The sequence below is a fragment of the Perognathus longimembris genome, chromosome 2 (genome assembly GCF_023159225.1).
Source record: "Perognathus longimembris pacificus isolate PPM17 chromosome 2, ASM2315922v1, whole genome shotgun sequence".
NCBI lineage: Eukaryota > Metazoa > Chordata > Mammalia > Rodentia > Heteromyidae > Perognathus > Perognathus longimembris.
Genome location: NC_063162.1, coordinates 52,955,563 through 52,979,569, shown reverse-complemented (window position 1 = coordinate 52,979,569; position 24,007 = coordinate 52,955,563). Strand labels below are relative to the sequence as shown.

The window sequence follows — 24,007 nt, the reverse complement described above, 5'->3', positions numbered from 1 at the left end:
TGGCTGGAGGACCCTGGAGACAGGGAAAGAGCCAGGCTTTCTGCCTATCCCCCTGACCTCTGCAGTAGAAGATGAACACCCCCCACACACACACACCTGCCCTGGCTCTCCTGGCCCCAGGAAATCCTGAGAAGGCTGAGAGGCTAGGTTTGGGCTTGGGCAAGCTATTCCCTGGCTGCCAGGGCAGGACAGGAAGCCTTGTTCAGACTGTCCCAAACAAGCTCTGCTGCGGCTCCTCGGAAGCCTGCTTGGGAGGACCAGAGTCAGAGATGCTAAAGGACCACATTGTGTAGTCCTAAGACAAGCAGGGCAGAAAACCGAGGTTAGAGGTCAATCAGGTGGGAGGCTAGAACACAAGAAGGAAGAGCTACAAGATGACCGGACAAGAGAAAACACCCCCCGATCCCAGGGTGGGGTGCACAAGCCAAGTCTAGGACTGAAGCCCAGGCTGTAAATTCTTGGATCTGAATGTGGGTGGCAGGATGGCTGGCAGGTGTCACCTCTTGGCTGCTGGTCACACCCCTTTTTCAGCAGTGGCATTCCTAGCTGTGACAAAATAGCTTTGAGCTCCGCCTCCTCTAGGTTGAATACTGCACCTTGCAGTCTTATCCAAATAGGCACTCAGTACCTATGTGTCTTAGGTCTCAGCCGCTCCAGAGCCCAAAGTAGTGGTGAGATCAGCTATATGCAGTTCTCCTCTCCTGGCCTCACCTTGGCCTGCCCCTTGACCCTCTGGGATGCTGCTCACTGGTAGTTTGGCAGTGAGCATTTCTAGAGCCAGGGTCATTGGTCTCCCTGAACACAGGCTCAGCATGGATGAGACTACCAGCAACTGTTTGTTAAGCGAAGGAATGAGAAAGGAGGCAGCAAAGGGTGGGGGGTAATGTCTCCCCACAGAGCCCCCCTGGCTCCCTCTAGGCCTGGGACTGCCCAATCTGTGGTAAGACACTCCACAAGGTTGTGATTCTGTAGCTGCCATTCCTCCTGCTGCTTTTCTGCCCAGGTGGGCTTGAAGACACCCCCAGAAGTCTGGAGCTCAGGGCCTGTGTGCTCTGCTCATGCGCACTGTTCTGTTCTTTTAGAAGCCTGGGTTTTAACCTCCCTGGAGGAAGGGGACCTCTCCACAGACAGCTAGAAACACCTGCTCCCTCCACAAGGGACCCAATAGAGTCTCTCACTTCTCCTGGAGCCCTGGGCTGATGCTAGGGCTTCATGAGCCTTTTCTGTTGGTGGGACGGTCTTTGGTATGAGAGGTGGTCTGCCACCCCACAGGAAGGAAAAAAAATCACAGATAAGGGGCTCCACTGAGCTTTTGGAAGGTGTCAAACCAATGTCTACTGGGTTACTACTTATTACTGGGGGCTTACTGGAGGGAGGAGGCAAGGCCAAGGAGGTAGAGCTGTGCCACACAGGCCAGGGGCTAGGACACATAGTAGGTATGGACAGACATGTCCCTGGATCTGGCCAGCATGCTGCCTTTTAGGGCTTCCCCTAGTCAGAGAGGCCTCTTTTTCTGGTTTAGACAACTGGGAGGTTTCTCTGTCCTATCTTGGGTCAGCAGGGCAGGGGAGGCTAGAGATCTGGGTAGACAGAAGATCAGAATATGGCCACCACCCAGATTACCACACCAAATCCAGGGGCTAAGAGCTCTGGGACCCGGTTCAAGGTCTCTGCGAATGGCGTAGCCCAGGAGCCCACAGCAATGTGGCCCTGTCCCTGGCTCTCGTCATAGCCTCCTGGCTACAGCCGGCCTGAACTGCTTACTTAGACAAATAGGGAAAGAAAGAGACACGTGATATTTAAGGTTTCCTTGACCCCAACCGAGCACGAGTACACACACACACACACACACACACACACACACACACACACACACTCCCTCCCTGTGGGTCAGGTGGCCATGTGGCCCAGCAGGGCAGGGCTGGGCCAGCTCAGATTTCCATGTCTCGGAAGGACAAATGACCAGCTGCCTTTCGTCACCCAAAAGAAGGCTCTTTCCAAACACTTTTTTTTTTCTTTCTGCATATGTCAGGGACATGGGAGGTAGAAAGGGAGCAGAGTTGGGGGATGGGAGGGACGGACGTGTGTGTTAGGAGCGGGGAAGATATACACCCAGCCTGGCCCCCTATCTGGTGTTTTCCTTCCTCAATCCCCACCCAGAGGGCAGATGTCTGCTGGGAAACCAGCTTCCTGAGAACAGGGAGAACCCCAGAGTCCACAGAACACTGGGGGGTGGGGGGGTATCTTCCAGCTGAGACCAGCAAGGAGGGGGAGCTGGGGACGGAGGTGTCAGCCAGCCAGCCACAACTTACAGCTGGATCCATGGCCTGACCTTGGGGGGTGTCTAGGGGAGGAGGAGGGGGTGAGAAATGGACACCCCCCCCTCCCCTTAGCAGGCATGGCTCTGCCTTTGTTCTCTGCTTGGGAAAGGCCTGTGGGCCAGGGTATTTCCAGGGCACAGAGGCCCACTGCCGAGAAATCTCAGGAAGGCCACAGAGAAATGAGAAATTAGGTCTCCAGATAAAAGCCAAGCCCCAGGCAAGCCCTTCAAAGTCACCTTGGTGAATCTCCACAGTAGCTGAACCCTAGGGCAAGCATCATCCCTGGGCTTTACAGAGAAGGACCTGGAGCACAGATAAATAAATGCTCAGTAACCAGAAGTCTTTCCACGTGCTACAGCTGCAATGGAGATTTGAACTCACAGTGTCCAACCCTGAAGCCTACAGTTTCCACCAATGCCCCACCCCACCAGTCCAACAGGCCTGTCTTCTACAAAGCCCCTGACCACATTTCCCAAGGCCAGGCCTGGGTGTCTGCAGGGGCACTTAGGACCCACACCCAGCCAGCCTCACCATCCATCCTCTGTCTGCTGGGAAGCAATCCTTGCACTCAGCTTTGTGCCTGCCCTATGGGGAAGGAAAAAGGAGAACAGGGAGGAGGCAGAGAGAGAAGGAGGGAACCCTGGGTGGGCCACAAGCCAGGAAGGAGAACAAAAGAGAGCAGCAAAAACAGAGGAGGCATGGAGAACCAGGAGAGGGAAGATGGGAGACATGGCCCTGGGATAGAAGGCTGGATGAGGAAGGAGGAAAAGGAGAGGGACAGAGAAAGAGAGGTGGGGATAATACAGAGAGAAGAGGAAGGGAAGGAAGGGGAAGGGACAGGAGGGGGGTGGGAGGAGTAAGTGGGAGGGGAGAACCAAGCAAAGAGGAGGTCAGTGGAAAGAGGGCCCTGGGAAACCAAGAGACAGACGGAAAGCAAGCCCGCCCACCGAACATTAAACACCTAACAGGAGATGACAAATCAAATGGGAATTACTGCGGTAAAAACATAATTAGAAACTTGATTGAAGTTAAACAGAATTTACATAACACTGCAAATTAACTTTACATGGAAACTATTCACTGGGAAGGCAATGAAAGGCATTTCATTAGTAATCTATATTTAAACAATAGGCACAATGGAGCCTGCCAAGAAGGAACCTTCCCCAGGAGCTGGGGGCCAAAGGCTGCCGGCTGACCCCAGGCACTGGGTGCTCCCTGGGGAAAGTGGGCAGGGTCCAGGGCAGATCCCTACACTACTCCTGGGCTCCTTGGAGTCTGGTACCACTGCTGTGTAGCCCTGGCCAAGTGGCTTACCTCTTCTGAGATATCCTGCAAAATAAGGGTATTAGAGAAGCTGTTTATGCGTGGTAAGTCCTAAAGCTTGAATCCAGGACCTGGACCGCTGTCCCTAAGCCTTTGTGCTCAAGGCTAGCCCTCTACCACTTGAGCTCTACAACTTCATTTCTAGCTTTTTTATAACGTGGCTAATTGGACATCAGAGTCTTGCAGACTTCCCTGCCTGGGCTGGCTTTGAACTGTGGATGCTCAGATCTCAGGATTACAGAAGACATTGTTAGAGGCAGCAACTTTTGTCATCAGAATGCCTGTGGAGCTCACGGCCACCCTGTACCCTGTTGGCTCTATGCCCATCTCTCCTGGACTCCGAGGCAGTGGGGACCCTCTGTTGGCTCCTCTGTCCAGCTGGTTCAAATCCCTTTCCTGCACCAGATGGGTGCTCAGCTGATGCTCAGAATGGTGAGGGAGACATCCCGTGGGAGTCAGTGTGGGACTTGTGCCCTGCGGGGCATGGAAACCTTGTATCTCCATCCTAGACGAAGGACGGCTCAAGGACACTTGGGCAGGCCCTGTCTCATGTACTGTCAGCACAGGGCAGCTGTGGCTTCCAAAGTCACTCTATCATGGGCCATGGCGCAGAATTCTAATGCCGGCTAAGCTCCTGAGTCCCACAAGGGTGTGTATCCAGGAGCAGAGAGAGGAGTAGTCTGAACAATCTGGAGGCAGAAGTTACTCCCGATTCTTGGTGTATCAACTTGCCCACCTCCCCATCCAGAGGGGATGATGCTAAGAGAGACATAGAAATAGAGATGAGATGAGGGAAGAGGGCTACAGGGTGACAGACACACACCTAGGTCCCTGCTAAAGTCAGACAATGCTCCAACTGGTGAGCCGGTAGCTCAGGACTTCCCTCAAAGCCCCAGATGTGTCAATGTCTTTTAAGATCAAGGATCTCAGAGCCAGATGCTGGTGGTGCACAGTTCAAAGCCAGCCTGGGCAGGAAAGTCCAAGAAGATACTTGCCTCCAATTAATCACACACACACACACACACACACACACACACACACACACACACACACACACACACACACACACACACACACACAAAGAGGACACACCAGAGGCTTTTAGTCTCTCCTCCCTCTCCATTACTCTTCTCCTTTTGTCTGTGCCCCCTTGGCTCCATCTGCTTGCAGTGTCCTTTCTTCCAGTAACATCTTGTCAGTCAGTCTTGCCATTCTGCATTCTTCTCCTCTTCCCAGCGAACACCTTCCTCACCCTCTCTTATGCCGGCTCCCCATCAGTTCCCCTCCCAAGGGCAGGATGGTTATGACTCAGATTCAGGCTCCCTACCCCACTATCTCCACTCACGCTTAGGTGATCTCATCGGCCACACAGCTTGCAACACCAGCTACAAACAACACTCAAATTTTATCTCCAGCCGAGGCCTTCTCTGCCTTGCAAACCCATATATCTAGCTGCCTAGTCAGCTTTCCACCCGGATGGCTCGGCCATCCCACATGTTACTGTTACTACCCATCAAAAGCAAAATCCTGAGCTTCAAGATGACTCCCTCCCACCCCGGCCCCACCCCACCCCTGCCTGGATCCCTGGCCAAACCTCAAGAGCCCACCCTGATTGTCCCTATCTTCTGTGTTGACCTTCCTTGAGTCCATAGCAAGCCAACCTTCTGAGTCTCAGGAGTCATTCAGGAGTCTCAGGAACATTCAGTCTCGGTGGCTTCTTGCTTCTTCTCTGTCATCCCCACGCCAAGCTGCCACCAACTTTATCTGGGCTGAGTAACAGCGAACTCCTCTACTTCCCGCTTGCCGTCAACATGAGTGGGTCTACCACTTGCCCTCATGAAGCACTAACCACATGACTTCCTGCCATTTCCTTGCACACAAAGGTGTACCGCTACTCATTGATCGCTTGGATTCAAGTCTCCTACCGAGCCAGAGGTCTTTCTCAATCAGCTAATCAGAGAATACCTTACCATAGCCTGCAGCTCCACTGTTTATTGGCTCATGTTTCTTCTAAAAACTAGGCCTTGGAGCCAGGTGCTGGTGGCTCATGACTGTAATTCTAGCTATTCAGGAGGCTTAGACATGAGGATCATGGTTCAAAGCCAGCCTCAGCAGGAAAGTCTGTGAGATTCTTATCTCTAATTAACCACCAAAAGAGCTAGAAACGGAACTGTGGCTCAAGTAGTAGAGTACTAGCCTTGAGCAAAAAAGCTCAGGGACAGCGCCCAGGCCCAGAGTTCAAGTCCCAGTAGCAGTACAAAAACAAAAAAGCATCATCTGACACATAATAGCTTCACTTTGGAGTATCTACTGTCCTCATTTCTTCATGGGAACAAATGCATCCTAAGGGTAGAGTTTTGTTATACTCCCAGTCTCAACAGCCCCCCCCAAGAGATGTTTTCAATAATCATTTAGAGAATGAAGAAATTAATAATGCCATGTCCTTTTCCCTGAACGCCCCACAGAGTCGGCATGCAGTGCCTCCTCATCATCCCAGGGCAGTCGCACACACGGCATTCAGCCTTGAGCACTACCCCCAGAGAAGTGAGGCTGGCTCTGAGTCCAGGAGGCTGCCTCTATCACACTTGCTTGTTTGGGGTAGGGCTGGATCTGCTCTATCTCCCCAAACCCAGGCCTTTATAGTGTAAGTTTGACCTGATACAAGAGTCAGTGAGTGATGAATGAATTAGAAATGGGTGAATAGATAAAACATGGAGCTGAATGAATGGATTAATGGACAGATGGATGAATGAGTGGATAGACAGATAAATAGATGGATGGATGAATGGATTGGGTGGTGGTCCGATGGGTGGATTGGTAGATGAGTAGATGGGTGTGTAGATGTATAGATGGGTGGATGAACAGTTGGGTAGATGAGTGGATGGATGGATGGATGGACAGACAGGAGAATAGGCCCGATGGGATTAGACAGATGGATGGGGTAGAAGGAAATGGGTAACACATTGGTAGGTGAGTAAACAGATGGCAAGTGAATGAATCCCACCAAATGCACACAATTAAAACAGGAGGTAACATGTTCTCCAGGATGGATTCGTCAGGCTAGTGCAGTATGGTAAAAAGCCAAAGTATAGAAGCTTTATATATCAAATAAGATTAATCCAAGCTGCCCTTTTTTGGCCAGAGCTTGCTATGTGGCCTCTGGCAGGCCCATGAGTTTCCCTATGCCTTGGTCTGGGGTCTGAACATGTAGATAAAAATTCCTGGGGTAGGGAAGGGGCTTTGGAATTTAAATGCTACCACAAAGGAGACCCTTGCCATCTCTCTGGAGAGGGGCACCTTCAGACCGGTCTGCCTTACATAGATCTGCCTTTGCCCTCAGGTTCCACCTGACTCTGATGGCTTCAGAGTCACCTCAGGTTACAGCCACAAGGGCTAGGCCCCGTGGCTCTACCCTCAAACTGAGCTCGGATGCTAATAGGGCTCAACTCCAAGGAGAAATCAGACCCCACTTGTTTATGGCATCCTCAAAAACTGGAATGAGCAGAGAACCTGAGTCCCACACCCATTTTAGAGACAGACAAACTGAAGCCCAGGGTATTTTGTGGCAGGCCAGAGGCATTACAGAGAAACTCCATGTAGATGAAGAATGGCTGGCTCAGCCTGTCAGGGCTTCCGAGAGTCTGGAGTTACCTTTCTGAGCCTGTAGTGTAGCAACAGGTGTCAGCTCCTCTCCTCACACCTCTGGCAGCATTGGTCTGGTACCCACGGGTTCCCTCTTCTTCTTCCTGCTCCACAGGGAGAGACAGACACATGTGAGAGGCCAGGGAGGGACATAGGCAGCTGTCCCTCCCACCCATCCTTGTTCTGGTAATCTCAGTTTTCTCTGAGCCATTTAAGCATCCTCCTGGTGGTATCTTTATTTTCTTTTCATCAGTCATGGGGCTTGAACCCAGGGCCTTGGCACTGTCCCTGAGCTCTTTTGCTCAAAGCTAGCCCTCCACCACTTTGAGCCACAGTGTCACTTCCAGTTTTCTGGTAGTTACTTAAGAGATAAGAGCCTCATGGACTTTTCCTGCTCAGGCTGGCTTTGAGCCATGATCCTCAAATCTCAGGCTTCTGAATAGCTAAGATTATAGGCGTGAGCCACTAGCAGTGGGCCTTTGTTCATTTGTTTATTTCTTAAGTACGTGTCTTTGTAAAGTTTGTTTCTTCTGGAGGTCAGGAGCTTTGAGTTGCTTTTCTTTCCTTGGTGAGAGACACAGAAAGCCATCACCTTCCACCTTCCTAGGTGGTCCCCAGGCATGGTGTCAAGGAGAAGCAACTGGGGTATTTTTAGCCAGGCACACATAGCCCTTGCTTGGCTTCTCCCTGCACCAGGCCTAGCTTCGGGGAATTATCTCACACAGCCGATCATGCACCCACTTCCAAAGTCACCCTTTGACCCTTGCTTGAGTTCTTCCCTCATTATGAACAGCTCTCCTTCCATAGGGTGGACACTTGGAGCCACCTGACATGTACACACTGCCCCCAGGAGAATCAACCCTTCCCCACCCTCCTGTGCGCTGGCATGGGTGAGTTCAGACTGTTATCTTCCTTACAACTGGTGGCCCAGAAATAATTTAAGGCAGACAAGACCTCTTACTGATTTACTTCATGTCTCCCTAACTCCAGACCTTCTCCTGTGTCCTTCACAACTCCTGTCAGAACCATGTTCTACCTCTGAGATTACTCCACAGCTACTCACCTTGTTTTGTTTTCTTAATTTGGGGCCCTTGTCTTGTTTCTTTATTTTTAAATTTCTCTATTGTTATTATAAAGGTGATGTACGAAGGGGTTTCAGTTACATAAAACAAGTAGAGAGTACATTCTTGTTTGGACAATGTCACCTCTTCCCTCGCTCTCTCCCACTTTTTCCCTCCCATGAGTTTTTCTTTTTCAATTCCTCTCAGCTCCAGCAAGTATGGTTTTGTACTCAGTAATCACAGCCACAGAATTGGTTTGCTGTGCTACTTCTGGTTTTGTAATATCTTAATACACAGCCAATAAGACAGAGATGTATGTTTTGTCCAGCATCATCTGCTTCTAGACCTTTTTCATAGACTTCTAGTGATTCCTGGATCACGTTTTAGAAAGTTCACTGCAGTATGGCAACCCTTCCCTTGCACAGGGGAAAGAGGCAGGGAGGAAGGTTAGGAGGCTGATGGGGCCCAAGCCTCGAGACCAAGGCAAGGAAATCAAAGTCACGGAGTACTAGAAGCTTGTGGTATTCTTTCAAGTACTAGCTGGACTAGCCTGGCCTTGCACTAAACTCCACTGTGAGAATCCAGGTGGGAGATACAAGCCCTCCTAAAGATGGAGCATCCTGAAGAAGCACAGGGGTACCGAAGCCTGGCGTCCAAGAAAGCATCTTTTCCCAGCATTCTTAGAGGCTTCTGGTTCCCTCTGCAGCTCCATTCAGTTTCCTAGGCCTGTCTGATCAGCAGGGGCTACTCTCTCTCTCTAGGTAGATTTAGAGGCACAGGTGTACCTCTTGGCCTACATCCTGTGATCCTGTAGCTGGGGGTCAGGGGGGTGGCTTTCCCTAAGCCTTAGTCTCCTGGTATGCATGTTGGGGATAGGCCTAGATGCTGCTGCTGGTGATCTGGAAGCTTGGACTCTGCTGGCACTTTCTGTCCTCTTCTGCTAGGGACCCCACACCCTGCTGCCTGCCCCTCCCGTGGAGAACAGGATGTAGGCATCCGGAGGTGAGTGCGAGTGTGGGGTCGGGTAGGGAGTGGCCCCAGGACGGGGCTTCCTGAAGCCAGATCGGTTTACCACAGTCAGTTGGGCTCAGAACCGCACAGCTGTGAGTTATAAATGTCCCAGTCAGAGCAGGGGCGAGAGGCCCAGCTGCCAGTGGAGGCAGAGTGCTCACCCTGAGGCCTCCTCCAACTCCTCCAGAGACCATTCTCAGGTGTCCAGCCTTGTGACCCTTGGGCTTTCAGCACGGCTCCTTCTGAGGCACCTAGTATGATGGGGTTATGACCCCATCTTCCCCTGTCGGTTCCCCACTCTTCCAGGCACAAACTTGTGATTCCAGAGACCCAAGAACTCAAGAGGGCAAGGCCTACCCGGCACTAAGCCGTAGACTTGGCACACAGCCAACCACCCTGGTGACAAATTCAGGGCCAACTGTCCAACTCCACATCCTGCTTCCCATGGCCCTACTGCCCTCCAGTGCGCGGTCACCTGGCCTAGAGCAGGGAGGGTCAGCAAGGCTGGGTACAGGAAGCTGGGTGCCTTCAGGAGAGCCGCCCAGAGGTGTCACTGTCCCAGTTGGTCCCCTGGGCTCTGGGCTCAGTCTGGGGTATGTAGTGTAGACCCCAAGGCAGAGGTGCCAGCCTGTAGACAGCATGTCTCTCCACAGGGGAGAAGTTAGGTCCCACCAACCTTGTGCTAGAACCTCCTCCTGCCGGAGCCACTGGGGTGAGCGGCACAGGCCCCTGGCACAGAGCTTCATTTAGGCTCCCAGCTAAGCTGATACAAGTTTGGCATCTTCTTTGACAAAGATGTATATAGCCAGGTGCTAGTAGCTCATACCTGTGATCCTAACTACTCAGGAGGCTGAGATCTGAGGACTGTGGTTTGAAGTCAGCCGGGGGAAGGAAAATTTATGACCCAGGCCCTGAGTTCAATCCTCAGGACCCACACAAACAACAAACAACAACAACAAGAATAATAAATGTACACACACGGCTACAAATACATATTTATAATCAGAAAAGAAATTGTACCAAATTCCTGAAGATAGCGATCTGCGCTCCTTTCTCAGGAGGCTGCTTTATACAATTTACCAAAAAGTGCTATAACGAAAGCCTCCTGCAACCTGCCGTACCTCTATCTAGAACACTCCATAGCCCCCAGCAACTCCCAGCCTTCCCTGAGAAGCCACAGGAGCTTCTCAGTAGGTTCCCTCCCTAACCGCCATGGCAGTGATTAAACTAGTCAGGATACCTGATGCTGCCTTCAGCAATACTGTACAAGTACTTTATGTGAATCAATTCTTGCAAGATCACCAGTCTTGGAGAGAGAGAGACTGGATTCATTTTGACACATAAAAAGGCTTAGAAACTACCTGGGCACTTAGTGGCTCACACCTGTAATCCTAGCAACTCAGGAAGCTGAAATCTGAAGATCATGGTCCAAAGCCAGTCTGGGCAGGAAAGTCTGTGAGACTCAACTCCAATTAACCACTAAAAATTTGGAAGGATTGCTGTGGCTCAAGTGGTAGAGCACTAGCCTTAAGCACAAAGGCTCGGGGACAGCACCCAGGAGGCCCCGAGTTCAAGCCTAAGTACAGGCAAAACAAAACAAAACAAAACAAAATTAATCATCTCAAGATCACAAAGCCAAAAATGTGTATACAGATGGTTCTGCACTGGCATGGTTAGCTGCCCTCAAGTCCCTCTGCTAGCTCTCTGGAAAGCAGAGATCATTTTCTCTCCTTGAGAGACTCTAATGGGGCCAGAAGCAGCCAAAGCTGAAACTAAGTAAGCTCTCATTCATTCATTCATGAGCAACCCCCATTCATTCACTACCCCACAAGTGTTCAGAAGACACTGGCAACCTTGGTGGAGAATGGAGCCTCCTGCCTGTCTCACCCTGCCCTGGGCATGCTGCATTCGTCTGCATAGGCAGAGGTAGGCACCACTTGGACTTTCTGAGGCTGTCTGGCATGACTAGGGGGTGGGAAGGGCAGGCACAGTCCCTTGAGCTGAGCTGGTCCCAATGAGGTAGGGAACAGAGTTGCCAAAGGTCATCAGCCTGCTGTCCACCTCCCTCATTTCACAGACGGGAAGAGATAAGCTAGAGAGAAGTTTATTTCTGGACACATGGAGAGCCTGTGTGGAGTATGAGGCTGGTTTTCTACAGGGCAGGGCTGCCCACAGGTGGCAGTGGATGGAGGAGGCAGGTAGGTAACTTTGTTCTCTCTCTGTCCTCCATCTGTCCCCTGGCCCTCTTGGCTTCACCAGACTGCATGCAGTGCCAACGAAGGGCTGATGAGCAGAGGTGTCTGGTGACAGTGGCACTGAAGGTGCACAGCACCAAGATACTTTCCAGGGTGGTTCTCCATCCTTCAAAGCACTGCCTTTTCCAACGGACAGAGGAGGAGACAGTGGGAGAAGCAGTAGAGAAGCATGGCGAACCTGGCCTTTGTCTTCACCCTCCAGAACTTGCAGCCCTCATCTGGAGGTCTGGCCACCTAGCCAGCACAGGACCTTGTCAAAGCCATTCTCCCTCTGCTTGGAGAACCAGCCACCTTCAGACTAGCCAGGAAAGCAGAGCAGGGGGATGTCCAGGAAGTCATGTTCGACCGGAAGTTCCCAGGGCCTCCCACTGGTGCGTGATTTTGTGTGGGGTGAGTAGCATCTCCTTAGGGGCCTACAGGGCTGGGGGGAGGAACGAGTGGTGCTGTCCAGGAGTCTGTCTGTCTGGTCCTGGAATGGGATACAGCAGTGGGCACCTTGCTGGCCCATGTTTCCATGGTCCTTGCCTTTCTGTCCTGACTCTCTGATGTGTCCTTCCCTCTTCCAGAATGTTCCAACAGCTCCAGCAAGCCCCATCTGGGTTCTACATTCATTATTTATGTATCATTATTTAAATCACTTCAAACCAGTCACTTTCTTCCTATTTAGCCTCATCTAAAGCAGTATCATCTGCAAAATCATGGGTTTGATGTACTAATTATATATTTTTCGAATCCACAGGAAAATAAATACATAATATTAAAATGTGAAATTCAGACCTGCACACGTGTTCTGGTAGGCCAGTCAGTATGCAAGGTCTGATCTGGGTGCAGGCTGGCTATGAGGAAGGCAGGGAGACAGCCCCAAACCGCATGGGGAGTGGGGTGGGGAGGAGGGCACAGTAGCCAAGCAGGATGGGGAAGCAGGTGGAGGTTTCTGGAAGGGCACATGGATTCAGATCAAGCTGCCTCGTCCTCTCTATGGGCTACAGTTTGGGCTCTGCCATCCCTGCCCATGGCTCCTGTCAACTGCAAGATATATTCCTGGTGAGCGCCGAGTAGGCCCCACACATCTGCAATGGTGTATGTCTAGGACACTGACTTGCTGGAGGCTATGGGCCTTTCTGGGCCTTGCTTTCTCCTTCATGAGCCAGGGGTTCCTCCCAGTCAGACTGGATCCCCTAAGCACCTTAGCCAGGCCCTGAGACCATTGGCCTCCCTCACCCCTCAGGGGCCTTCTCAGGGTGTCCTGGTGCCAAGGGGGCACAGGGCTATTGTGTGTGACAGCTATAAAATTAAATAATCAGCTAATCACCAGCAAATTAGCATCCCATCTTTACATAGAACAAATATAGTATTTACGTAAAAGTTGTTAGGAGTTTCTCTCTTTTTAATTAGCAGGAATAAATGCAAAATGAATGGTAATTAGGCAGCTGATGGATTCCGTAGTACAATTACGCCGGCAGCAGCGCCCCAGTCCTTAAACACAGCCCGCTCCCAGGAGCCAGAGAAGCCTATTTATATAATTTATTTATAAAACAAAGTTAGCAAGAACAGAGGGCGTGGCCTGGGCCCTAGGGGTGGAGGGAGGAGAGGTCCTAGTTTGGGGGCAGGGCTGAGGGAGGGGGAGGGTCTTTGTAGCTTGTGGGTCTATTTCAGGACTGGCCTAGGTCTCTGTGAGAAGGGAACAGGACCTCCAGGCAGGAAGTGGGCTGGGGCAGCATGAGGGCTCAAAGCAGCTGTTCTCACCTTCCTATAGGTCTCTTTCTGTCCTCTAGTCACCCCTCTTTCCTTTGCTGGTCCTGTTCCTTCACTGAGCATCTCCCATGTTGCCCTTGAGGTGCAGAGAGAAAGGGAATATTCTTCCTTTCCTCCTAGAACTCCAGGAACACAGATCTAGATTCCAGGTGGCAAGATGAGAACTGGGGGTTTTCAAGGATGCATAGGAGTTTTCTGAGACCAGAAGTAACAAAGGGACCTGTATGTGAAAGGCAGGAAGATAGGAAATGCATGACTACAGTTAATGGTATACTCGGGTTGGGGAGGCTAGGGAAGTAAGTGGGCTCTTGGATGCCAGGCTAAGGGTTTTATCTTGATCCTAGATGCCACAGAGAGAGGAGAGGATGGGGGGGGGCAGGTACTTCCCACTCACTGTTCTTTCTCAGGCCCTCTCCCCTGCCCAGAGCCACAGAAGGGAGCCAGGTGGACGAGCCATTAGAGGCAGCTGGCCCAGCTCTGCAGAGCAAGTGTGGAGCCGAGCAGAGGCTAACCTGATTACAGGGGCAGGAGGTCTGTCTGCAGGGGTGGGCAGGAGGTCTGTCTGCAGGGGTGGGCAGGAGGGAGGGCAGCTGCTCTGAGTGAAGCGAAAAGCTCACATACATCAGGCTACTCTTGAGTCCTCTGAGCGAGAGGCCTGTCTATCTTAGGAGCCTTGCCAAGCCTGAGAGATAGGGGCCCAGCCCTGTTTCCAAAGTAGACTAAGCTGGCAAAGGGGAAAGGCAGAAACCTGGCTCTTGCTCCAGGATAACTATCAGCATAGCGAGGAATCAGGAAGGACAGGCACTCTCCAGTGTGCTGTGGTCCCTGCCTTTCCCTCATCTTCTTTTTACCTGGGCTTGGACAGCTAGGCAGCTAGGAGCCCAGGCTGGTGAGGAGCCAGTTAGAAGGCTGGCAGCTGACCTGCAGGAGGAAAGCTGAGAGCCATGGCTGCCCTCAGGGTCCAGAATGCCTCCTCTGCCTCAGTGGGTAAGCAGTAGTGTCCCATCCCCCACCCCCCTAGGCTCTAGCGACAGCCCAGACTCAGCATGCCCACCTCTAAACTGGAAAGAGTTTAAAAAGTACCTGCCCACAGAAGCTTTAAGAAGCTGTCTGTGCGACAGCCATTTGAACCTCAAAGCCTGAGTGGCGGTTGAACTTGACTCTGACATTGCAGTATCTGAAGGATTTCCCAAAGGGAAACTCCACAGTCCCCAGGATGGCCGGCCTCCAACCCCTGGCTTTACAAAAGCATCCCTCACATGCCTTTCACCCCCACAGGCCTAGAAAGAGGCATAGAAACGAGGGCTGAGCTGTCAGGAGGGCACTCCAGACTTGTACGGGGAGACCAAGATCACATCGCTCGCTTTCTCTGCTCTGTAAGTCCTGCTCCTGCCTTGGGCGGAAATCAATAAAAACCCACGATGATGGTTTCACACTAGACAAGGGTCGGCCGTGGAGATGACATTTCTTCTGCCCACAGCAGTGCTCACAATCTACCTTTATCCCGAGGCCGCAGTCCCAACTGCAGGTGGCAGCTAAAGATGCTGGGGGTGGGGACCGACTGTGGATGGGCATAGGGGGGTGTGCTTGGGGGAGCAAAGGGGCTTCTTGACGCTGCCTGAGCACCTCTCCAAAGACATGCCGGTACTATTCATCAACTTGCCTTTCAGGGCTGTGAGAAATCAATGGCATTTGTGCTGCAAACTCATCATTAGGACAGGAAAAACTCTGCAATGGAATTGATTTGTTTAAATATAATAACACAATTTAACAAGAGAACCATGGGGGTGGGGAACGAACCCAAGCAGACAACATGGTGAGCCAGCCTGGGAAGCCGCTCCAGAGGGTGGAAGGGAGTCCAGCCTGGAATCACTTTCCAAGGTGCTTGGGAAGGAAACCCACGCTTGCTCGTTTGGGTGTGTCCACAGCTGCCGGTGGAGGGGCCCAGAGGCCTGTCTGTCCCTGCTGTTCCTGTGCTTCTCGGAGATGAATGTTCTTGGTTAATGTCAGTCCAGAAACTGTGACTAGCCCTAAACTGTGGTCTAGGTATCTGTACAGGACTGGGGGACACGCACGAACGAATCTGACTAAAAGCTACTGCTCCATGGGAATGGGCCAGAGAGGGAGGAATGGGAGGCCTGTGCTAGAGCAGGGTGAAGGTCAAGGGCAGAAATGAAGGTCCCTTCACAGAACTGGGCAGAGCCCACCAGGAAGATGTTTGCCACCTCAGTGGGGTGGCAAACCATATTGGTACCCACATTGGTACTCAATGTGGTACCCACTGTGATAATGATGATGGATGAACGCTGATTTCATTGATCCTTACAGTGTTCTAGAACCCTGCACACACTATATGTGTCATCTCCTTGATGTTAGCATGTGGAAGAGGGGCTATGATTACAAATGATGAGACTGAGGCCCAGGGAGGCTACACAGCTAGAAAAGGGTGGGGCTGGGAATAGAGACCATATTTGCCATCTTGAGCTTGTTCAGTAACTACTGAGCTCTCCACACACACTCTCCAACACACCCCTGTTGGGTGTGAGGTATCAAGGATAACCCAGGTTCTCTACAGCCCTTGGAGGTGGGGATGCCTCAGGAAGCATCCGCTGCCTCCATGAACGGAACCCAGGATCCTGGGGAGCAATGGGCTCCTCCCCCATGAAGCTCTGCCATGTCCCTTGCTGACCCTTCTCCTTTACCAAGGGTGGACTCTACCAGCAAATAGGGAAGCCAGCGCATTCTTTGCAGATGGTCCTGCCGGGCTGGGGCTGGGGCATGAGCTCCCTCTGCCCACTCCTCAGGGAAGAGGCTCTGACTTCTATAGAAGGCTGGGAGTAGAGCTGCCAAAGCCCTCCATGCAAACAAGGGAACTGAGGCCTGGCAAGGAGAATCAGCCTGTTGGGTCCATCAGACAAGGGCAAGTACAACCTGGGCAGAGAGCCCAGCCATGTCATTGCCCCCCTTGTCCTGACAACAGACCTGGAGGGGGAGACAAGCCAGGCCTGGGGGCAAGGAAGGTTTGGGTTTGTGATGTGTGGAGTGGGCTGAGCCTAGGAGGCCCCAGGAAGTCTCAGGGCCAGGTGTGGGGGACAGGGAGGGGAGGTTCTTGCATAGGAGGAGAGTCTTCTCATTCGGACAGGGTATGTTTGGCCCCTTGCCTGGGGATGCCGGGAAAAGAGAGAAGGCCAGGATTTGGAATTCTCAGGCTCTAACTGGGGTGGTCCCAGGCAAGGCCCGTTGCTCAGTCTACCCTAGCAGAGTTGATAGCTAAATTCAGGTTCTTGGCTCTGCCTCTTTCAGATTGTCCCCTTGTGCCTTAGTTTCCTCCTCTGGTATGTAGAGCATGTGCCGGCTCCCTGTGTGTGGTAGTGAGGAGCTGGAGTTCAACAATGTATGTACAGTGTGTAGCATCTGATACAAATCACTCAGCACATGGCAGGTGGCTGCCACCACCCCACCAACTGCGCCTCTGGGCTTACCATGCCGAGACCAGCCAGCCAATACCACACACCACACGCTCACAGGCACCGCACCCAACCCTCTTCTGAGTGCTGTTGCAGACACATCGCAGCTTTGGGCTTCTGTAATAGCCCCAGGTTAGTCAGGGGACCACTCTTACCTTATTCCTTTCATTCAGATGAGGAAACCAAGACATGTGTCCCCTGTCTCACAGCTGGTAAATCTGGAGGGCTGGAAAGCCACTTGTTACCATTGGGTAGACTCCATATGCAGCTGGCCACTGGATGAAGGCCAGTGTCCGCATGCTTCTGGTCACACCGACCCAGAGCAAGAACCAGACAGAGGCTGGGCAAGGGTGACAAGACACTTGAGAGGTACCCCGGGAATGCGTAAGTCATCCATCCGTAAGCTCGGGTCTTCAGGACCTTTTCTTCCTGTCTACACTCACCAATTTGATTTATTAGGTTCCCAGGGCATATACTCAGAACAAGAGACAGGAAAGAAAGCTCCAAGATGGCTACACCCTTGCTTCTGAATGGCCCTGGCAGTGCAGCTCCTGATGGAGACTTTTGGGCATGCTGCCTTAATTTATTTTTGCATGTTATTAGGCAGCAGTGCCCGTTTCAGAGATGGGAATATAGAGGTTGGAAACTCATGGGCCACACAGGGTCAAGCTTCAAACATCCAGATGCTAGTGCATACAAGCAGCACCGGGGCCCTGTATATCTGAGCCAGGCACAGGGCAAGCCTAGAAGTTAGGTTGGATAACTGAGCTGAGAGGCCTGTCTCTCTCTCTCTCTCTCTCTCTCTCTCTCTCTCTCTCTCTCTCTCTCTCTTTCTCTCTCTGGAAGCCCAGGTAGCCAGGAGAACCTGGAAGCTCAGGGAAGGGGCCAGGCACCCTGGGCAGCAGTGGCTGCCAGGGAGGAAATCTGGAAGAACAGAGACTGGGAAGCTGGACATACAAGGCAGCTCCTGCCTGGACCCCCTAGGACCCCCAGGGTCCAGGAACTTCCTGTTAGCAGAGCAATTAGCTTCCAGAACCCAGGAAAAAGGTCAAAGAGGCAGACAGCAGGAGCTGGCTGGACAAGGGCCCTGGCAAGCGGAACCTGGTTATTTTTAGTATCTTGATTCAAGAGGGAGAGGCCCTCCTCCCCGCCAGGTAAATGTCAGTGCCACCAGCAGATACAGCCAATTAAAGCCGCTGAAATGCAGGCTAGACGACAGAGCTGAGGCCCCCATCTCCTGCTTCCTCACCCCACCCAGCCCCAAAGCTTCGGCTAACGGGCCTCCTCCTCAACCCAACTGCCTTGTGCCCCAACCACCCCAGCAGGAAACACTGGCTGGGTCCCCAAAGGAGTAGGAGGTGGTTGGATCCTGAATTTGATCCTGGCTTAGCTGTGTGACTCCAGCCAAGTGTTACACCTTCTCTGACTCGGATGATATATGAGGGTGACACCAGTCAGGGGTCAGGGAGAGGCTTTGAGTTCACAGAGCTCTGTCACCCCCTGCTGGGGGGAGGAGCAGCTGTATTATTCCGGAATCGAACTCTGGACTTCCTGAGAAGGCACTGGGCCAGCCAATGGCTGATGGGGCATGAGCTGGCAGCTATGGACGCTGCTGGGGGGATTTGCGCAATCCTGGGTACTTCGAGTTCCAAGGAGAGAGGTGAGAGAGACACAGAGACTGCTATGGGTCAGCGAGGTTCAGCAAACATACATGGGCGGAGCCAGGGCTGGGGAGGGCCCCGCCATGCCTGGGGAGGGCAGCGGGTAGACAGACCCAGGTGCTGTAGCAGATTGCAAGTCTGGCACGCTGCACAGGAGAATGGGAAGCGCACCTGGCCTGCTCACAGCCTGTGCCGCTGCGGCCTTGGAGAGACCTCCCCCACCCTACCCACCAGCCTCTCCTGCGAGGAGGCGGGAGCACGCAGAAGACAGGGGATCCCATCTCAAGCTGCCTGGCCTCCCCCGCACCTGCTGTTCTGTCTTTGCATAGGGGTGGATTGCAGTAGGGGCCTGTGTCCTTCCTGGCAGGTCGAGGCTGGAGAAACTGAGGAGGCTTGGTCTTCACCGACCAGAAAAGCCTTTGGTCCAGCAGCATCTTCCCAAGTCAGCTATCAACAGCCGGAGAAGCCTTGTCCGCCCTCCGTTAATAATTCTGGTGTCAGCTCACACCTCCTAAAAGACTCCCCTTTCCACCATAGCACGGACCTGCTGTGGCTCCTATAGCTCAGAGAAGATCTGGAGGAAACTGAGGCCTGCAAGTGGGACAGAATCTGCTCAGGGGCATTTATCAAGTTAGTAGCAAAGCACAAGCAGCCTCCTTCTGCCATTTGGATTCCCAGTTGCATTTTCAGCCTCCTTTCCTTGCCCAGTCTTGAACCCACAAAGCTCCAAGTCTATCTCTCTAGGCCTAGCCTAGCTTGGATGCCTGTGGTGCAGTTCCCCATATGGTTTACTCTTCAAGAGCCAGCTGCAGCCCCACCTCCTCCAGGAAGCCCTCCCTGACTCTGCACCCGATGTACTGTGGATACGGTCCTGCAGGCCAGCTGACTACTTGGCTGTCTCTTGGTGGAGGAGAAAGAGGGGACATGAGTGGCCCTGGATTTCCTGAACCTCGTTTACACCTCACTCCCTTGTACCTTGTCAGCTGCTGGCCCAAGGTGTGGTGCCAGCCCTGACCACAAGACTATGACCCTAGGGCTCTCTGGGCAGCTGGGAGCCAATGATTACAGCAGCTGAAGGTGTATGGAACATCATGAAGACTGTCCGGTCCTTGGACCTGCCCTGAGTGAGTCTCCAAAAAACGCCAGATCCTCTTAGGCCCCGCCCCTCCCAGGCCCCACCCTCACCAGGCCACGCCCCCTGCCATGCAGCAGGAGATGCAAAGGTTGGGCAGTGAGCTCAGGGAAGGCCTGGCACTTGTGCTGGCTTACTCGAGGTATGTGTTCCTATCTCTGAGCCCCTCAGGGCCCCCTCCTGTGCCACAAGGGGGCTATACTGGGTGATTTCAAAAGAATTCCTCCCTGGGGAAAGGCTATGACTTTCTTAGGACCCAGTTCTATCTCCCCCCAGACCTCAGAATTGGCTCCCTGCCTGGGAGGTCACTGGGGCTTTGCGTCCAGGGGCTCAGGGCTTGGGCGAGTTTACCCCTTAGTGTGAGGCCTGGGCCCCACACAAAGCCCTGGAAATTTTGGATAATAAACCTGACTGGAGGGACGGGACGCTGGCCAGATGTAACTCCAGTGATGCTCTTTATGACCCCCACAAACCTATGCGTGTGATTAGACACACTTGGGGAGCACCCTCCAGGTTCTGGGGAAGCCACCGAGAGAGCTGGACTGCTTCCTCCTTGGGAAAGATGCAGCCTGCCGGAGCCAGGGCCTTCTAGGCCTATGCTAATGCTGTGTGTCCTCAGGCTGGTCCCTAGCCTCTCTGATCCCACTATGACACAACAAACATCCACTCCAAGCTCCTGAACTGAGATCAGACCCACAGGTGTGAGGAAGCAGATGTGCAAATGGTAGCCCCAAGAGGGTGACCCCTGGTTATCGGCCCCAAGGGCTTCATCTTCCTACCTTTGGTGACCTCTTTTCTTCTGGTAGTGAAGATTTCAGATCAAATGGGCCTTGATTCCAGCTTTACCAGCCAATAGCTGTGTGATTCTGAATGGGTTTTTTTAGTCTCTCTGGGTTGCGTCTCCTCATCTGCCCAACTGGGTTTTACAGACCAATGAATGGCAGCTCAGAGAGGGGCAACAACTTATCCAAGATCACACAGCATGCCTGTCATCCAAGTAAAAGCTTGAAAGTCCTCACAGAAGTCCTTCCAGGCCAGTCACCCGCCCTGCTGATCAGAAGGGATGTGTCCCCTTGGGCAGAAATGAGCAGCAGGCTATGGACTATTTCCAGCTCCAGGTTTGGGTGTATGAATGGGGGGTGGGGCTGGTGGCACAGGGACCTGAGCTATGGGCAGCAGAGTGCGGGTGGGGGCAGGGTGAGCATTCTCAGCTGGGGCTGAAGATGGGACAGGCATGCCACAGGCTGGCCCTGGAACTGCAGCTCTGCAAGACCACACGCTAGGCGGGGCCAGGCCCTCCAGAGCTGGCCTGGGCACTCGGAGTTTCTGCAGGAAGCTCATAGCACCCAGAGCCCTGCACTGTGTCAAAGGACGGCTCACAGCAACCAAACTGGAGGCCTGAAGCCACACCCAGGGGCTGGCAGGGCGGGCCATGGCCCTTACCCAGCCACTGCCCTCCAAGCCAGCAGCAACAGCTGTGTGGGGTGGCCTTCTGGGGAAACCAACCCAAACTCTGACCCCCTATCTCCCATGTAATTCACCGTGTGACCAGGCTTCTCCCCCAGGGACCACCCGCATGTGCCTACAGGCCCAGGCACGCTCATGCTGCCCACTACCCACCATCTGTCCACGTGCCCTCCGTGTGCCAGGCCCTGCTGGCTCCTCACCACTGGGGAGGCCGTGTCAGCTCTTCCCAGTGTGCAGATGAGGAACTGGGGCACAGGGAGGCCAAGTCACTAGTGCCTGAAGTCACAAGAGGAAGGAGAGGCAGAGGTGGAAGCAGCTCCAAGTGTAGCCTTGGGAATTCACCCCCTTAATCCTGTAGCTTCTCTTTCATTCACTAAGCGGCTCCTGTCACTTGCCATAGCACCTATGGGACACCTCTCCCTGGTGTCCAGTCTCTCCTGGCTGCAAGAGGCCAACCAGCTCAAGCTTCCTCTTGCGCCACTCACCCAAGCTCTAGAGCCTCACACACTGGGCCATAGTTGCCTGGTGGCATGAAATGGGTCACGTCCCCTGAAAGAAGGAGCAGGGCTGGAAGCTGATCTAATCCAGCAGGCCAGACCGCTGGGTTCAGCAAGTCCAGGCTCTTCTTCAGCCACTCAACACTGGGATACCCCCTGGGTCAAGATGGAATGAGCTCACCTCTTTCCACTAGAAGACAAGTCAGTCTCCACAGAAGGCTGGAATGCAAGTCTGCCCAGGTAATGCCCAGGTACTCTCTGCTCTCAGCTGTCACCCTGTGACCTACTGTGGCCCGGTCTTAGCTCAGGAGCTTGAGGTAGGGCTACACCTTCTCAGTCTACTTTCTCATCAGGCATGTAGGCCTGGCCTTTCGAGAGCTCTCTGAAAGTTGGGCACTTGTGGCTCATGCCCAGCTACTCAGGAGGCTGAGATTTGAGGAATGAGGTTCAAAGCCAGGCAGAGCAGCAAAATCTGTGAGACTCTTATGTCTAATTAACCAGCAAGAAGCCAGAAGTGGAGCTGTGGCTTAAAAGGCAGAGCATCAGCCTTGCGTAAAAACAAGCAAGTGCCAGTTCCCAGGCCCTGAGTTCGGCACTGGCACACAGGGGATGAAAGAGCTCTGCCCACTCAATCCCACAATGCAAGAATTCATGGCAGCCGTGGGAGGGGGAAGTGTGTCAGAGAAGGCTCCTGGGCTGCCGATCTGGAAAAGAGTGTGCCAAGCAAGGCAGAGATGGACAGGCCTGGGGCAGGCAGACCAGACAGGAGACTCTGTAAATAACACACAACAGACCTTACCCCAGCCCCTCCTACCTCCACAAACAGCCCTGCTGCACTTGGAAAAGCACAGAGACCCAGGTGCCAAGGTACACAGGGGCAGGGCCAGAAAGGGAGACAGAGCCAGGTCCAGGGAGCCTCAAAGACCATAGTCTGAAGGAAGGGGCTCCAGGTTGCCCTAAAGAAACTTCTGTTCTAAACTGTTAGGGATAAAGCTGGATCCTCGTACCACTGAACCCCCCATGGCAGAGGGAGATCTGCCTGAGGTGGCCAGGGCGGTCAGTGCTGGAGCTAGCATACAAACTGTTCCTTTCCCATGATTGCCATGCTTATTCTAGGCAAGGCTGGCTTTGTGGGCAGTCGCAAAGGCCCTCAAGCACAAAAGGACCCCCATGTTTGCTGCCACCATGTTGAAATCATTAAATCCAAGGCCAGCTTGCCTGTCACCTCCTGGGGCCCTTCTCAGGTCTCCTCCCTTCCCAGGCAGATTTCCACTCCCTGTGAGAGGGCCTGGGAGCCTGACAAGACCAGCAGGTTGGAGAGCCTGCTACTGGTTGTGTCACGCCAGCCTCTCTCAAAGCCCCCTCCTGGAGCTTCCTGCTGGCCAAGTTTCCGAAGGACGATCTTAAGGACACTGAACAAAGGGGTCTTGGAGAAAAGGTTTCCAGATCAGGCTCGATAACGGGCCCCAGGGAACAATCCACTTCTTTATGTGCAAGGAACTGGCAGACATGCCAGTGACACTGGGCCAGGACTGCAGGCCAGACAATTCCAGAGTGGCCTGAGGACCCCCTCTACCACGAGGGGCCCTGCTGGGATGGAGGGAGGAGGTGAATCTGGGATGCTGCGCAGTTACATGCTTGCTGTGCAGCCCACCCTCTCAGAGCCTCAGTTTCCCCTTCTGCTAAGTGGGTATTAGAAGGCCCATCCATAGAAGGAGACAGCTGGAATAAAGAGGGAAAGTCCTCACCCAGCTTGGCTCTAAACCCACCTCCAATGTTTCTCATCAACCTCTCCATGCCTCAGTTTCCTCACCTGGAAATGGCTCAGTAAGCTTCCCTCTTGGGCTTGAGGATGGGGTCGAGGGTGCTCACAAGAATGTGCCAGCCTCATAGAATGAGGCACCCAAAGTTGGGTGCTTATAGTTGCAGCTGCCCAGGGGTCAGCTTTAGAGATGGGGTGGGGGGAGGGACAGGGTAGGGGAGACCTACTACTTGGAAAGGGCAGGTGGGGGGTCACCAGTTGTGCCTAGATTCAGAGGGTGCTCATGCCTCAGGAAGCCTAGATGGACCCGCACACCCCCCCACCCCCAGGGGATTAGGAACAGAGATAGGGCCCCACAATCATCCCAGGACAGTAACCCACAGCAGCCCCAGTCCACCCATGACCCATTTCCTTGTGAGAACAAAGCTTCCAATTCAGCAAAGCACCCAGACTCTTCTCAAGCAGTCTACATCCCACCTGACCATGCGTGGGTGATAGAGGGAGAGTGTTCTTGTTCAGATGAGGAAACTGAGGGCCAGGGAGGGACAGGACTTGTCCAGAGTCAGTCCAATGGCAGCCCTGAAAACCACAACAGCCACCCTTCCCAACTGAGCCTCCACCAAGAGCTGCCCAGGACCCCAGGGAGCTATGGA

The 24,007-nt window shown here is 53.2% G+C and overlaps 1 protein-coding gene across 4 annotated transcripts in view; it reads right to left on the bottom strand.

Annotated features, from left to right (window-relative positions):
- The window catches only part of Zmiz1 (zinc finger MIZ-type containing 1), a 225,900-nt gene that overhangs the window by 152,508 nt on the left and 49,385 nt on the right, over positions 1 to 24,007 (bottom strand). For all 4 annotated transcript variants that reach the window (XM_048339140.1, XM_048339143.1, XM_048339142.1 and 1 more), the window contains exon 3: positions 7,296 to 7,390. The gene's annotated coding sequence lies outside the window, so the exon portion shown is untranslated. The remainder of the gene's footprint in view (positions 1 to 7,295; positions 7,391 to 24,007) is intronic.